This window comes from Ambystoma mexicanum, chromosome 11 (assembly GCF_040938575.1).
Source record: "Ambystoma mexicanum isolate Mex_15411 chromosome 11, UKY_AmexF1_1, whole genome shotgun sequence".
NCBI classification, from domain to species: Eukaryota; Metazoa; Chordata; class Amphibia; order Caudata; family Ambystomatidae; genus Ambystoma; species Ambystoma mexicanum.
The window spans coordinates 407,255,518-407,270,659 of NC_090934.1; the positions used below are offsets into that span (position 1 = coordinate 407,255,518).

Sequence of the window (15,142 nt, forward strand, 5' to 3'; positions counted from 1 at the left end):
CCCCCTTCGTTGTCTTGCGGCGCCTGAAAACACTTGTGTACAGGTGCGTTATGAATACTATATCATATACCGGATCATATGTCCAGAGGTGGTTGAGATCTTCGCCCAGTGGGGAACCAAGTCAGTGGATCGGTTTGCCATGAGAGCCAACACAAAATCCAAGCCATTCTGCTTGATGGAATTTTTTGTGGTGGGTGGTGGGGGAGGCATTGGGAGATTGATTTCTGGTGGTGTGAGTTTTCGACCTCGGTTATGCATTTCCCCCAATACCCATCATCCTGCTCGTTCTCAGGAGGTTGAGGAGATTCTGGACCACCATGATCTTGATTGCTTCAGATTGGGCAAGTCTAACATGGTGCCCGGATCTTCTGGAGATGTCGGTCTGCCCATTTCGCTGGCTTCCTCTCAGACCCTGGATCTCTTATTCCAGTCAGAATGTCAGATGCTCCACCCGAATCCAGAGTCCTTTAAAACTATATGTCTGGCTCTTGAGAGTATGAGGTAGGATGACTGGGACCTCTCAGAAAAGGTGCTTGAAGTACTGGCAGCACATAGGCCTTCCACTAGGTCCCTTTACGCATGCAGGTCGAAGGTTTGAGGCGTGGTGAAGGGATCACAATGCAGCCCCCATCTCGTGTCCCAACACCACAGTGATTGAAAATAAATTCTTTGCCGCCTTTGGGCCTACAGATGAGCACGGTCAAAAGCTATTGCTGGCGTTTTCCCCTGTTTAAGAGGCCACTGGATCAAGGTTCATGCTTTTCAATTCTAGTAATGGCCCAGTTTCTGAATGGCCTTGTGAATGGGTTTCCAACAACACCTTGTGTGGTTCCTACCTGTGATCTGAATTCGGTGATTTTTTTTTTTTAATTTTTTTTTTTATGGTTGCCTCGTTTGAGAGCCCATGCATTCCATCCCATTAGGGTACTTACTCTGAGACGGCCGTCTTAGTGGCTATTACTTTGGCAAGACATGTAAGCGAGCTTCACTCTTTCCTGTAAGCAGCCATTCTTGCAGTTCTTTGGGGAAAGTCTCTTAAAGTCGGTCCATTCTTACCTAAGGTGGTCTTTGCATTTCACATCTCACAGAGCATTGAATTACCTGTGTTTTATTCACCACCTCACCCTTCCAAAGAGGAGAGACTACATTGACTCAACCTGAAGAGGGCACTGTGCTTTTATGTGGCCAGGAGGGCTAATTTCAGGCAAGCTGAACAGTTTGTTGCCTTCTCGCATCGAGGAAAGGACGGGCGCTGACAAAACAAACTCCTGCTGGATAGTTCTCTGCATCACTGACTGCTGTGAAATTGCAGGGAAGGAACTTCCTTCAGGCATCAGGCCACCTTCGACTACAAGTGTGGCAACCTCCTCTACTCTGCAAAGGGGAGTGCTAGTGAAGATTGCCAAGCCTGCGACTTGGTCATCCCTTCACATATTCACAAAGCACTGACTTGGTTGTGACCTGTGGGGCTGGCCCCCTGGTTTGGGAAAGCAATGTTTCAAAGCTTTCTGCGCTTGACTTGCATCCCACCGCCAAGTCCTAAACTGGTTTGGGAGTCTATCAAGATAAGTAATCTACAGGAGAATGCAATCCATTGAGGGAGAAAATACTTGCCAGTAAAGTTCTTTCTATGTATTCTTCCCATGCAAATTCCTCCATCATCCTCCCAGCCTGGCCTTCTATGAAAATGTTCTGGCCCCCTTGCTCTCATGTATCCCTTTTCTTGTGAGATTGTCGAACGGTAGGTGACGTGGTCAGCGTTTAGACCTGTAGTAGTAATTGCTTGTGCCTCGTACTTTATTTTTTGGCTTGTTCATTGATGAAATCCGTTGGATTCTTCCTCACAGCTGCTGAGCATGGGGAAGGGGGGAGAAAGGTGGGGACCTTGGGCCTGGTAGTGTAGCAACATGATTTATATACGTACCGTCGATGTCGCGTTCGGGTTGACGAGTGGCGCTTTCGAGGCTTGCTGAAGTCTAAGGATGACACGACCCGCACTGGGTCCCTTGTCGACATTTTCCGAGCTGCTGATGTTAGATGGGGGATATTGTTGAAGATGAAGAGACTGCAGGAGAAAAATCCATAGAACATTACTGGTAAGTAATTTCTCCTCTGTCAATGCTTCTTCCTTGCTTCTACCTCTCATTACTCTTGCGTCCCGTCCCCTTTCTTCCATACTATATGGGCGTCACTCGCCATGGACGGGAGACATAACCCTTTTCACCAGAAAAACCTTCCTCCCCTTTAAATTTAGAGGGCATTCTACAAAGCACTTTCAGGTGTGGCAGAATATTTGGGGCTTCCTCAAACAGAGGTCAAACAGCCGGAGGAAGGGGTTTTGGCTGAAGTCCTCACTCTATGTCGCCCTACTAGAATGGGGATCCCGATGTAGAAGGATGTTTTTGCTTTGTCCAAGAAGGTGTGGCTCAAGCCACACTCAGCCCAGCCTGTTAATCGGTGCCTCGGCGCCAAGAGTGGGCAGATGGAGGGGGATCCACTCTTACTGTCGGCTCATCCTAAACCACACACTTCGGTGATTACTACGGCATCACTCTACTCGAAGCCTCAGTCTTCCTCAGCCACCTTGTCCTCTGCGCTGCTAGGCAAGGAGAAGATCTTGGAGGCTTACAGGAAGATGCGCTACTCCAACCTTCCATTCGAGGGTAGTGACCTCTTTCACTCTAACACAGATGTGGAACTGGATAAAAATAACTTGCAAACTGCAAAGTCTTTATCCTAACGAAGGCCACACCCAAGGCGTACACCAAGTCGCATCAACGCTCCGACAAGGGGCGGGCGTTCGGCGGGTTCCAGGGCTTCCAGGAACAGAGGTCGCGGCAGCCTGACTGCTCTCCCAGTCAGCACCGGCGCATACATCAAAGGGGGTGGGGGGGGCAAGGGCATTTTCCAGTCCCCCCCCCCCTCCTCCTCCGCAGCCTCAGAGGGAAAGACAGCATGACGCATCCCTTCGGGTCCACGTGTCTCTGGTAGGTGGCAGGCTTGCCTTTCACGTGCAATTATGGCGCCTGAACATTTCAGACCCCTGGATCCTCTGTAGTATACTCGGGGTACTGCCTACCGGTCCCTCCACTCCCACAGATTGGGACGGCAACTCTGTTGGCAGAAATTCAGTCGCTCGTAGAGTCCCAGGCAGTGGAAGAAGTCCCAGCCTCCCAGAGGGGATTAGGCTTCTATTCCAGGATATTTGCCATACAAAAGAACCAGGCTGGCCTGATAGTTGTGTTGAACCTATCCATCCTCAACCGCTCCCTCCCTCTTCAAAAATTCAAGATGGTTACGCCAGCACTCATTGCAGAGACACTAGACTGGGGAGACTGGTTGTGCTCCCTGCATCTGAAGGACTCTAATCTACACGTCCTGATTTGGCAACCACATTGCTCCTTCATGGGCTGCCATTTCCAATAGAAGGTGCTACCCTTTGGCCTCAACTCAGCCCCCAGGGCTTTTACCAGACTTATGAATGCAGTCGCAGCCCTCCTTGGGGCCCAGTGCCACCACGTCTACCCGTACCTGGATGACTGGCTCGTCAGGGCGAGATCTCCGGAGGCCGTTTTCCATACATCCTCCGCACATATGAATACACTCCACTACCTGGGGTTTACGATTAACCTCAGAAGTCTTTGCTGCAGCCCACGCTTAGCCAGACCTTCCTGGGCCTCGACCTCTGAGTCTTTCCCTTGGAGGACAAGGTCCCGGCCCTCAAGAGAGCCTTACTTCCTTAACAGAGCATTTTCCTCGGCCTGATGGTACCAACACCTATTGGGTATCATGGCAGCGGTCCTACTGTCCGTTCACCACACGAGGCTCAATGAGGACATTACAGCTGCACTCCGCAGCCTCATGGAATCAGATGGACTCCTAAGCGGAGCCAGTCAGCATCCCTCCTTCTCTCCACTCAAAACTTTCATGGCGGTCCAGGGACTGCAACCTACGGACGGGCCAGCCCTTCCATCCCATCACTACAGACTCCTCCCTGTAAGGCTGGGGAGCCTCTTTGAACAGCCACAGGGTCCATGGCATCTGGACCCGGCAGGAGCAGGAGTCTCATATCAACTGGCTGGAGCTGAAGGCCATCTGGCTAACTCTCAAAGCTTGACGTCCGCTCTTTGGGGCAAGACTGTCCTTATCCAGACAGACAACTCCCCAGCATGTACAAGGTCAACAAGCAGAGGTTGTACCCATCTCCTGGCACAGCGGGGGGGGGGGGGGTAGGGTCATCCACCCCGCCCCACAGAATTTTAGCCCTTAAAGCTTGGTTCCTGAGCAGGTCATGCTCTGGCACCTTAGCCTATCACAGGCTAACCTGGAAATCATTTGGGGCGCCAGGAGCAAGGCTACCGGGAGCCAATACAAGAGTAAATAGACTAGGTTCTGTCATTAGCCGGACTCTAAGGAGATCAACCCCCTTATGTGCACGCTAGACTATGTGCTCTCCTTGTGCACTCTGGCGTACAGCTGGACACATGCCACACCTATCTGGCAGCCATAGGGACCTACAGAAATTCCGAGGAGGAGGTCTTCTCTTCCAACCCTATAGTCAGACATTTGGCGGGCCCCTCCAGGCTCTATCCACCCATCAAGAAGCCACATCCCGTGTGGGACCTCAAAGTTGTGGTGGGCGCCTTGCCGCACAAACACTTCGAGCCAATGGCGTCCACGGACTTCAGACTGGTAGCTATTAAAACAGCTTTGTTAGTGGGCCTCACTTCGGCTCACAGTTGGCGAGATCCAGGTTCTGGTGGCCTCTTAACCCTATACCACTTTTTACATGGTTAAGGTGGTCCTGCAGACTCACCCTGTGTTCCTACCTAAGTTACACTCTGCTTTCCATCTAAACGAGGAGATAGTCTTACCTATGTTTTTTGCTGACACTAAGGACGAGGCTCAGAGTCTTGCACTGTCTGGATGTCAGATGTGGTCTAGAAATCTATCTGGACAGGTCCAAGGGCTTCCGCAAGTCTGAAGCACGGTTTGTCACCTTTGGGGGATCCAGGGCCAGGCATCGGGCATCCAAGTCCTCTATTGCACGTTGGATGGTTTCAGCCTACGAGGGGCAGCACGAGCCGCTGCCGTCTAACATGCATGCCCACGCTGTCGGAGCCAAGGCCACAGCCAATGCATTCCACCGGCAGGTTCCGTGGCAGGTCATCAGCAGGGCGTCCACCTGGGACACCCCTTCAGCTTTCTGTAAGCACTACTGTTTGGACACCGGCTTTAAGTCAGACGTGCCCTTCGGGCATGCCGTTCGAAGGAACCTTTTTGCTTAGGGAGGGTCTCCTCTCCACCCTTGGGCTACATTCAGTTGTAATTGCCCATGCAGGAAGGGGGACAGGACGTAAGATTAAGTTACTCACTGTAGTGACTAACGTACTCTTCGTCCATAGTCAATTTTCCTCCAAACGTTCCACCATCCTCCCCCCCCCAATAATACTGGTGTCATTAGGCAATGTTAAACATGGTCGATGCGTCAATGGGGACTGAGGAGTGGCGCCTGTGGGCAGACTCAAGGGAGCGCATGCTACCAGGGCTGCTCCCCCGCGCGCCTCTAAAATAAATTGAATGGGGAACAAGGTTGTCTCCCGTCTCTAGCAATGGACGCCCATGCAGTATGGAGGAAAAGGTACTAAGAGTTAGTTACTACGATGAAAAACTATTTAGTCTTTAATTATGTTTGCTGTTACTACATAACTCTGCCACTACATATTACTACATTAATCAGTTCCTGACGCATTTTATTTCGGCTTCCTCCTTTTTGTAATGCAACCTTGCTCACTTTCTCTCAGCTGTTCCTGCAGAATGAGGTGCTAATTTTATGTAACAAATCTCACTTCCAAATGAGATGCAACAGTAACTTTATATCCAGTACATATGACAGTTCATGCTCAATGTTTTCTAGAGATTTACTATTGCACCTTTTTCTGCAAATTCCAAGATACAAAGTGAATGTCAGATGGGTATATTTCTATGGCAAAAGTATCTCCTGGTAAATGTTGAACCTGAGAATTTACCATATGCCTTCACTAGAAGCAGTCCTCCCCAACCCCCTCCTACACCAATTTCCTGTAAAAAAAAAAAAACACCACCACCTTGAATATGTAATCCCCACCAGGCAATCAAATCGTAAACAATCTTTTAAAGAGAGCTGTTCGACATTTTTAGTATGCAATCACATGAGGCAGAGGACAGATTTCATAGAAGAATTCCTAAAAGAAAAAATGCAAATTGGCTAGTATATTCCCCTCCCCCCCCCCCCCCCCCCACCACCCCCAATTGAAATTTCACTGGTTACCCCAGCTCTCACAAAAGCAGTTCACCTCCGTATTGAAAAATATTTAAGCATGCGCCGGTTGATTTCTTTTCTATAAGAGGCTATATTGCATCAGACTCACTTGTGTGACTTCGACTCATAAGTGAGCCCTCGCCCGATGAGCAGAGCAAGATCATATATGGTCTGGGGAGAAGGTAGCAACCTCTGCGGCATACGAGGCATGCAATACTAATGCGTTTGCTCTAATGGGCAGTTATAACCGAGCACAGTGAGACCAGATGGAATTAGTTAAGGCGGTCCAGGAATCATTAAGGACACAAATATTAAAGGTTCTGCAGAAAGGGAAACACGCGCTAATGTGCTTATAAAAAAAATCCAGTGATTCAGCTGAAACTGCGGGCAGTCTTATTGCACAAGGAACCATCATTAAGACCTGATTATCTCCGAGAATCAGTGTACAGACCTGGACCACAGGCTACTATCCTAGCCATGCCCGTGGAGGAAAATGCATTTTTTGGGAAAGCTATTGATTGTTTTAGAGAGCCAAAAAAAAATCATGAAATGACCAAATCGTTGGGACAGATCAGTTATCAACAAGGGGGGTTTCCCTGCAAATCAATTTTCGCACCCAAGGTTTCCCCAGGACAGCATCTCCGTCAATTTATACATCAGGAAATAGTTTTTTTAACCAAAAGCCACCAGAATTCTACACCATCATCCTACACCATCAGGACTCCAGAGACCGTTTAGGTAGGGAAGAAGCAGTGGAAGTGGTCAAACTACCAGAGAAGCAGTCTTTGCCACTAAGCAATGACACTCTGGTGCAATTTCCGTCCCATGTTATCCTGGTAGCGGGCAGAACACACATACACGGGAGGATAACGTCTGACAAGTGGTTCTTGTCCACTGTTACACAGGTGTATTGTGGTGAATTAATCACAAAACTGCACAATCTACTCTCAAAGCACAAACCAGTGTCTCCAGAACACAGTAGACTTCAAGCAAAGATCTGAGGCTCTGCTCGAAAAAGGAGCAATAGAATAAATCCAGCAATCACAGATAAACAGGGGTATGTATTCTCTATAATACCTTTTCCCAAAGAAAGCTAGTGTTGAATGTGAGACCAGCAAACAAATATGTAAAGCCACAAAAATTCAGAATGACAACCTTACAGGAGGTCATTCTGCCCACTAAAGGAGGGCAATTATCTGGCGACTGTAAAATACAAAAGTATTTATATTTCATATCCAATGTTCCCAGGTCATCGAAAATACTTGTCAATACAAGGTTCTCCAGCATGGGGTCTGGCATGGATTCACATGCTCATTAATATTCCCCGTCTCAGGCTGGGAATCCTCCGTAAAGAAAAAAAGCAGTTCCAGTTTCACTCTTAACTGTCTTTCTCCTAACAACCAATCACTTGTCTCTGGGTCATACTGCCCCCAGCCAATGACTTCCCTCTACCTAAGCCCCTCCTCTGGCAGCCATCTTCAGATTTTTACCGCACATTCAAGTGTTAGAGGTCCTTGTGCTATAGCTCTCGAGCTTTTACTGCGTTTTGCGATTGTTCTAAGAGTTTTGCTCTATTTTATTGGTCAATTGAGCCTCAAGCTCCTTCGATCCTTTTTCCGATTAACGGGGACCTGTTTTCGGATTCTTCAGCGCCCCTCAAGGTAGTTTTTCCGTCAAGTTTCTTCTTGGAAGCTACCCCGCGTGGACATGGAAGAGGAGAAGGACTCGGCACCTCTCCAAGGTTTGCTCTGGTTGCAACCTACGGAATGTCTTTTTGGATGACAGACATTCCCTGTGCCTGTACTGCCTGCACTCGGACCTGACGCACGTGGAGGATGACTGTGCAGCTTGTCGGGAGACGGTGCCCCGCATGCGGGCTGATCGGCGCAAGCGACTCAACTTGTGGCTGCAGGCCAAGGCCCCTGCTCTGGGTGAGTCCCGGCAGCATGTGTCCCCTGCCCAGAAGAAGAAAGTTGAGCGGTCTTCTAAGACCTTTGAGGGCACCCCTCCCAGCGGAAGTCCACTGCTACTGGGAGCACTGTTGCGACTAGCTCCTCGATGAGTACAGCATCTCCAGAGCTTTCGACCACGAGCCAACGCACAGGATCTTCGAAGTAGAGGAAGTCAGAGCATCCGGACAAGCTCTTGGAGAAGACCCAGAGTGGCCCTGCAGAGAAGGCCAAGGGGGGGAGCGGGGTCCCGACCCTCCCCCTTAGGTGCAGGCTGCGGATTCGGTCAAGACCGGGAAGACCCATGTGCATCAGACGAAGACCCAACCTTCCATCGAAGTGGTGGCAGCGTCCCTCGCGAAGGCCACAGTGGCGGACTGCAGGGCATGGCCCCAAAGGCAAGAGTATCCCTGCCTGCCAGGAGAAAATCCTCTTTGCAGCACATCGAAAAGATGGCGGAGAAGGTGATGCCCATCATTTGCCCGAAAGTCTCCCTTGGTCGCAGAGAAGGGGGGCACGGTGGCCCTCCAGGGCACGGACATCTCCTCAGAGGAGGAGCTCACCAACCTCCTGATCCTCCAAGAGGGACGATGCGTCGAACGGGAAACTACGGGAGGGATTCAGACGAGGGCGAGGACAATAGGGACGACTGGGAGACGGAGCATCAGGGCGGTGACGACGTGGAGGAGCTACCTAAGCCGCAAACCCCCCTTGTCTCGGTCGCCTCCACCACCCCAACAGCCACCTGGGGTTATCTCGGACATTCTTACAGCTCTGCATACCCTGTGCTCGGAGATCCGGACAAGGATGCCTTTCGCGGGCGGCCCCATCCGCGCCAACACCAACGGAGGAACCACCATCCAAGCGGAGGAGAGTCCACCCTCTTCCTCCGTTTCACCCTTTGCCTCCCTCTCCCCCCACCGAGGGATGAGAAAAACCAGAATTCAGCGATGTCGGGCACCGGCATGGACGACGGCAGTCTGGGGCATCTCCCATCGCCACTGGCCAGATCGTCGCCACCCGACGAGATTGGCTCGTTCCACACCATGATCTCCAGGGCCTCAGCTATTCCAGCTCATACCGGAGGAGAAGGTTTCCTATACCAGCGCCGGGAGGTGAAATGGAAGACTGTGCTGTTGATTCTGCTGTTGGATGACATTTGGGACGAAGGGTTGTCCCTCATGAAGAACCCTGCTCTGGCGAAGAAGGACCAGTATGAAAAGAAATGCAGGGTGCTGGACTCTGCGCCCAAGTGATTACAGTCCCAGCCGTCGCCAGACTCTGTGGTGGCAGCAAAGAAGTAGTCCTCTTCGGGCTCCGCCTTCTCGGCAGCTTCCTCCCCCTCCGTCAGTGAGGGGCAGAAGTTGGATGCCATTGGGCGAAGGGTTATCATGTCGGCAGTGATGACTATCAAGGCCGCTAACGCCCTCGCCATCGTGACGCGTTACGACAGAGCTTTGGTTCAAGATGGCCCCCCTCCTGGACTTCCTAACGACAAGAGGGCAGATGCATTGGAGATCCTACAGGAAGGCGAGGTGGCGTCGGACCACTCCATTACAGTGGCCACGGACATTGCCGACACGGGATTCCGCCAGATGGGCAACGGCATTTGCCTTCGGCAGGGCTGGCTGAGGACCACTAATTTCCGCCATGATGTTCAGTCGAGTGTGTTGGACATGCCCTTCTACAATATGTGTAGAAAAACTGTGGACGAGTCTCACCGGGCCATAAAAGCAGACACTGAGACGGCTCGTGCCTTGGGCACGCTTCAGCAACGATTGCCATTCTTTGGGACTTCTGGAGGAAAATCCCAAAGTTCTTATAAAGGATTCGGAAGAGGAGCTTCATCTTACCATCAGACCTACTGCTGGTCAGCCCAGGAGACCTACAGGGGCCACGGCAAGTCTGGAGATGGACGTCGTTGCCAAGGCCCCCAGGGCGGCGCTTCAATGTCAAAACAAGATTAACCCGGCCGTGGTGTCGGGCCCCAACCCGTACACCCCAGTGGGATGCCGGCTGGCAAACCTAGTCAGCGTGTGGAAGTCCATCTCCACCGACCGTTTGGTGCTGGATGCTCTCGCCCATGGACACACCTTAGAGTTTCAACGGAAGTGTTCCCGGATACTACCAGTGGCCAGTTAGGAAACTCATGTCCCTCAGCTGCTGCTGGAGGTACGGGCCATGCTAAAAAAGGGGGCGAACGAGCTCGTCCCAGGGAGGCTCCGGGGCTCTGGAGTGTACTCTTGTGATTTCCTCATCAGAAAGACCACCAGGTGTTGGAGGCCCATTCTGGATTTCCGCCATCTGAACAAGTTCATAGTCTCAAGTTCTGGATGGTGACTCTCCAGCACGTGCTAGGACAGCTGGAAGAGGTGGATTTTTTTATCGTTGCTGGACTTGGAAGATCCCTAATTTCACATCTCCATACACAAGAGGCACCACAAGTACCTACGCTTCATGGTTCAAAGGCAACATTACCAGTTCAAGGCCCTTCCCTTCGGATTGAAGTCGGCGCCGCAAGTGTCCACCAAGTGTCTGGCACCAGTGGCGGCGCAGCTACGGCTACGAGGGAGACACTTGTACCCTTACCGGGACGATTGTCTCATTCGGGTGGGCTCAAAGGACATCGCTGTGTACCACACAGCGAGGACCGTCCAACTCCTGATGGATCTGGGGTTCTTGAAGTATGCAAAGTCCTGCTTGACTCCATCGCAGGACGCTCTGTTTCTGGCAGTCCAACTCAACACAGTGTTGTGCCTAGGGTCTGTCAGAGGAGAAGATAGCGGCCATCCTGGGCAAGATGCAACGGCTGTTGCCCCTGAAGATCGCAAGGGTGAGGTCCATCAAGTTCCATATACCTCGTTCGACTGTGCAGGCTACGGATGCGTCCGCTGCAGGAATACCTCAACGCCCGTTGGATACAAGTCTCGGGAAGCTTCGAGGACAAGATCACGCTCAACAAGAGTTTCCGTCGAGCAATACAGTGGTGGGGAGTGGGCGCACATCTGTCCGCAGATTTCAGGACCCCACCTCATCAGGAGACTGTCATGACGGACACCTCCCTGGAAGGATGGGGAGCGCACACCGGAAGTCTTCATGCAAGAGGCATGTGGGTGCCGCAGGAGAATACATTGCACACCAACGTTCGGGAGCTGCGGGCCATTTTTTGGGACGTAAAGGCCATTCTTCCGTCCCTCAAGGGCAAGGTGGTACGGGTCTTCACAGAGAACAATACCACGATGTTCTACATCCGGAAGCAGGGGGGAACCAGATCCCCAGCCTTCTCCAAAGAGGCGCAGGACCTTTGGCACTGGGCCGTAGCCCAGGTGATGATCCTCATCCCTTTTCATCTGGCAGGTGTGAAGAACACTGTCGCAGACTTGATCTGTTTGCAGCGGCGAGGAATACCAAGTGCCGGAGGTTCGCCAGCAGGTTTCCCCAGCCGGGGAGCATGGGGGACGTGTTTTCTTTCCCCTGGGACGGCCTGTTCCTGTATGTGCCCCCTCCGCCCCCATTGCTGTTGCTTCTTCGACTAGTCAATGAACTCAGACGATCCCGGTGCAGGGTGATCCTCATCGCAGCGGCGTGGCTGAGACAGATATGGTACCTGGACCTTCTGGACATGTCAGCGTCCCATCCAGTCAAGCTTCCGGCAGTCTCAGATCTTCTCGCCAGGGAAGGAGGCGCAATTCTGCACCACGACCCAGGAGCGCTGAACCTGAAGGCCTGGCTTCTTCGGCACTAGGGTTTGCGGGCTATGATCTTCCAGTGGATTGTAAGGAGGTGCTCACCAGGGCTTTGTCTACTCTCAAATGCTACGGGCACAAGTTGAAAAGTTTGGCCGTTTGGTGCCGTACTCCGAAGATCGACCCTCTACGAGTCATTGCTCCGCAGGTGCTTCCGTATTTTTTTTGTCGTTGACCAAGGCATGTCTGGCCCATGCTTCCATCAAAGTTCATCTTGCAGCTATCTCCCACTACAACAGATCTCCTGGTCGATCATCCTTATGGTCGCATTGTTTGGTCAAGGAGTTTGTCAGAAGGACTATTTCGCTTGTTCCTGCCGGTGAAGGCTCCAGCCCCGGCTTGGTAGCTCAATGTGGTGCTTACTAGGCTCATGGGTCCTCCGTTCGAGCCTATACATTCGGCGCCACTGAAATTTTTGTCGTGGCAAACAGCCTTTCTTGTGGCCATCACATCTGCATGACGAGTGAGAGAGATCCAGTCCCTCTGTTGTAAACCAACTTATTTGACATTCCACGAGACGAGGGTAGTGCTGCGGACGCACCCCTTCTTCATGGCCAAGGTGCTGTCGGATTTTCATCTAAACGATCATTTGGTGTTGCCTGTATTCTTCCTGATGCCTTAGTCGCTGGCTGAGAGGACTTTGCACTCTTTGGATGTGACTAGAGCGCTGAAGTTCGATGTGGACTGTACAAGGAGTTTCCGGGAGACGTTGCAACTTTTTGTGAACTTTGGCCCTGTGAACCATGGGAAGGCCATCTCCAAGGCTTCCATTTCCAGGTGGCTCTCCGGATGCATCGCCCATTGGCAAACCGACCGTTGCCTGGCTGTCCGAGAGCCCACTCGACCAGAGCGATCGCTGTACTACTGCGTTCCTATCTGGTGTGCCCCTGCTGGACATATGCAGGGCTGCTACCTGGAGGTGGGCGCACACCTTCACGAAGTGCTACTTCGTCAACAGGGATTCCAGGGAGGAGTCCAGAGTTGGCCAAGCAGTGCTGCGCAACCTGTTCGCTTGAAGGTGGGCCTGGTGAGGAGGTAAGAGATGCTTAATGTTGCGATGCTTAATGTTGAGCCTTGCCACCTCCCGTGGTTGTGCATGTGTGTACTGCTATGTATTCTTTATTCATGAGCATGTGAAGCCATGCCAGATCCCATGCTGGAGAAGAAACAAGCTATTTACCTGTAACTGTTGTTCTCCAGCATGGGTCTGGCATGGATTCACATGCAACCCCTCCCGCCTACCCCTCTGCGGCTCTTCTCCTGGTCCTACTGCCACTAAACGTGCTACCAAATCTTAAGATGGCTGCCAGAGGTGGGGCTTAGGTAGAGGGCAGTCATTGGCTGGGGCAGTATGACCCAGAGACCAGTGATTGGTTGTTAGGAGAAAGGCAGTGAAACTGAGCCTGATGTCGGGGAATATTCATGAGCATGTGAATCCATGCCAGGCCCATGCTAGAGAACAACAGTTACAGATTCCTTCACCTTTTTTGAGTCCCCCAGCTTTGCTGGATTTTTGGGGTTTATTTTTTTCTCCTGCTAAGAGTGAGACTCTTTTTCTCCCACTCTTAAGCATGATTTGAGAATGTCCTTTGACTATGTAGTGTGTATTATGGGCTATTGGGTTTTTTACTCCATAGGGCTTCATGTGTTCTTGGTAAGTGTGTTACACAGCACCCTCAGTGCAGTAACACAGGGGTGTCATAGTGATCCCCCAAACATAGACTCCATACCCTGGGACTGACTGTCTCCCAGGGCATGTAAAGTCACCATTGACTTTACTAGTCCAAAATTGTGAACAGAACCAGTACAAACCATCATATTGTGGAATGCTGGTAGGGGTAATTCGATTGCCCCTGGGTCTGTTTTCCAAGGGGGCACTGTCCAGTCCCCCCTTGTCGAGTTTCTGGCTGGTGGCAGTGGATACCACGGGAAATATTCCCATTCATTTTAAACGCACCACGTTTTGGTGCAATGTTAAAGATACCACTGGGTTATTTATTTAATATTTATTCCCCGGTTGGGTATTTTTGCCAGGACTCGGTTTTAAAATGGCATTTGTGTTCGCCTCTGAAACCCTAACCCAAGTCGAGTCATTTCTTTCACTTTTGGCTGGCTCCAAAAGTGGTGCCACTCTGTCTGGGTCTACAGGATGTGTGGGGGGGGGGGGGGGGGGTAGGCAACCTTGTGCGATTGGCCCAGTGGTGAGCCGCCCGGCTCAACACTTGGCATGGTTGATTGACAGCTAGGCTGATGAATGGGGGTTTTCTGCATAAAAGCAGGGCTTTGGGGACTGGATCTTCAGAAGTCGCCACAGGACCTAAAGAATCCAAAGAGTGGAGAAGCTGAGCCGTCTACAACGACGACACCACCGGTGGAGCCCTGCTGTACGAAACTCACCACTTTCCTGACAACAGAGGATCTTCTTCCTGGAGAGTCTTCTTGCTTTGAGCTGGTGGGACCAACCAGTTCGCCTTTTTCGCCTTCCTGGACCGTCTCGTGGTCGAATCGCCCGTGCCAAGCACCCCGGCGGCCAGATAGCCACGCTTCACCACTACCGCGAATAAAAGGATAGTACCTTTTAACCGGGAAACTCTGCGGCTGGTTTCTTCCCTGGCAGTGCAACGACCTCCAGCTTTCCTCCACGTCGATCTTCTCTTCCCCTGGATGAAGCACCGACTTGCACCCGCAGCCAGGAACAACTGACCCCGCTGAAGCTTTCTCACCATTTCAGGTACTGTGTCCCGCCTGGTCTCCCTTGCAACAGAGACTGTCCAAGGTGTCCCGTAAATCCTTGACTCTCTATCCTGGGGTGACCTTGGACCTATTAACATTACCTTTCTAACTTGAGCCAACCTTTTTTTTTTTACTTTTCTGCAAAGACTTTGAGTGCATTTCCACTGTGATCTTGGGCACATTCCGCCTTGCTCTCTCCAAAAGTGGGCCTGGCCTATGAACTTTTTGCTCTACAGTAGACCCTGCCTTTCTTGACTTGCTGTGGGTTCTTAAAAGTGTTGGTACTGTGTGACTTTCCTATTCTGCCTTTTCTCTCCCTTTTTTTTAACAATTATTGGAGTGCCATCTATGGTTACACGCTCACCCCTGTTTTGCTAAATAAGTGGTGTATTAACCTAGACTTGTCAAATAAT

The 15,142-nt window shown here is 51.3% G+C and overlaps 1 protein-coding gene across 3 annotated transcripts in view; it reads left to right on the forward strand.

The window, feature by feature from the left end:
• The window catches only part of CKAP5 (cytoskeleton associated protein 5), a 1,593,334-nt gene that overhangs the window by 1,081,427 nt on the left and 496,765 nt on the right, over positions 1-15,142 (forward strand). The gene's annotated exons all lie outside the window — the stretch shown is intronic.